Source organism: Pinus tabuliformis, chromosome 4_2 (assembly GCF_031772625.1).
Source record: "Pinus tabuliformis cultivar Carrire ecotype Pingquan chromosome 4_2, CPIR1, whole genome shotgun sequence".
NCBI classification, from domain to species: Eukaryota; Viridiplantae; Streptophyta; class Pinopsida; order Pinales; family Pinaceae; genus Pinus; species Pinus tabuliformis.
The window spans coordinates 873,489,537-873,491,691 of record NC_142304.1 but is presented as its reverse complement, the minus strand read 5'-3'; positions in this window follow the sequence as shown (position 1 = coordinate 873,491,691).

The following is a 2,155-nucleotide window of genomic DNA, read 5'->3' as shown; positions in this document are numbered from 1 at the left end:
TCTTTCCCTTGAAAAAAATAAAGATTTGTGTTATTCTTACATAACTACAAATGCTCAATGTAGTGATACTCTCTTATTGTCTGTAGTTTCATGGGCATTGAACAAAACCATGCTTTTATGAGATATGAATAGAACTTTAGATTCTTGTGATTGGTTTTCTGTTCTATATATGATTCTTTGTTGTTAGAGGGGAACCTCTCTCTTTCTACACACATATCTCTATATATTTATATTTATATTTTTTCCCACAAAAAAAACTTTGGGGACCCCTCACTTCCTTAGAATATCCAGATGGATGATATGTGTGTGTGTAATCCCCCCAAAAAAACTTGGGGATCCTCCCCTCCCCCTTCTTCCCTTGGAATATCCAGATGGAGGACAGCTCAACTGCCAGCCACAATGGTAGTTGGTAACCCACCAGGACCCAATCAGACTCAAGACTCAACACGTCTTGAACCAGAGACCTCATGGAAAACTCCACCTTCAAACAGTCCATTTAAACTAATTGAGGTAACCCATTGGACTTGATTAATATTGAAGTAAATGGTTGTGGCCTTTGATCCATTAATGTGTGCATGGGTCATGGAACCATTTAATACAATTCTTCTAGGTGCATCCACACATTTGATCACTACCTCTAGGTGACCTCATGATTCCAGGAAAAGTCCTAATGGGAATTGAACCCGCCCATTAGTGGAAAATAAATTCCTTGCTGCTCACCATTGGATATCTCTCTCTATATATATTTCCTCTTTGAGAACCTCTTTCTTGGAATCAGAATCGAGGGTTGAATTTACTTATAATTCAATGAGGAATCAAATCCCTTTCTTCGAACCTCTTTTCTTAGAATCAGAATCTAGAATTGAATTTACATAGATTTTAATCGGGAATCAAAGGAAAATTTGGCTAAAAATACAAAACATAAGTCTTTTATTGTATCCACTGTAAAATCAATCATCTAATCTTTTACTTTCAATTCTTTCCCTTGAAAAAAATAAAGGTTTGTGTTATTCTTACGTAACTACAAATGCTCAATGCAGTGATACTCTCTTATTGTCTGTAGTTTCATGGGAATTGAACAGAACCATGCTTTTATGAAATATGAATAGAACTTTAGATTCTTGTGATTGGTTTTCTGTTCTATATATGATTCTTTGCTGTTAGATAGCATTATTTTTATTCTTCACAAAAGTTCAGGTTGCATTTGCCATGCTATTTGCTTTATAATCTGAATCTCTTTAATAAACCATTATTTCTCATTAACTACTAGTTGCATCTGTTTAGTCCGTTGAGCTTGATTTTCTCTATCCAAGTGAAGGTATTCACAGACGTTGGGCCAGTGGTTATCGAATAACTTCTATTGATGCAACTTCTGATCAAGTTGCATTCATCCTGAGCAAGTCGAAAAAGAAATTGTCAAGTGAAGTACAGGAAACGCTTCGAACATCTGCTTTTCCCAACACTCATGTAAAGGTTTGATTTATACTACTAAATTTAATTCATCAAAGTCTTTTAGGTTACTATTTCCTCTAGAGAGTGGCCTGGACTGATAGGACCTTGAGGAGTAATCTTGGGTGGCATTGAAGGCTCTTGATGGTGACAAAGAAGTCCTAATGGAAGGAAATGGACCAGGAATGCATATTTGAACAACTTTCCTTTCCAACATTTTGCATTGTCAAATGTTCACCATTGGTAAAACTTTCTGATTTATCACATTTTCCTTTTCAGATCTAACAACATGTTAAAAAGACATCAAAGAGACACTCACAATGAAAGAAGATGTTGTGTAGCAAAATTTGATCTCTGATTGACATAGTAGCATTTTTCTTTTCTGATTGATCAATAGGTATACAATAGTGACTGTGTAAAAATGACTTGGGATAGATTTGGACAAAAATGACCTATTCGAAAAGTGGGAATTCCAACAAATATCATGATGAACAGGAAACTCAACCTGATTGTACAAGTTCAAATGCAAAAATCTCCAGCAATATATTTGAATTGGTTAGTGAATATGACACGGTAGGTCATCGACAGATTAATGGATCAAAATGTAAGAAGTCCAAATTCTCTTCTGAGCTGGACCAATCAGAATCTTCTAGTTCTGATGAGGAGTTCAGAAAATTTTGCAGACAGAGGCCTACACGAAGGAACG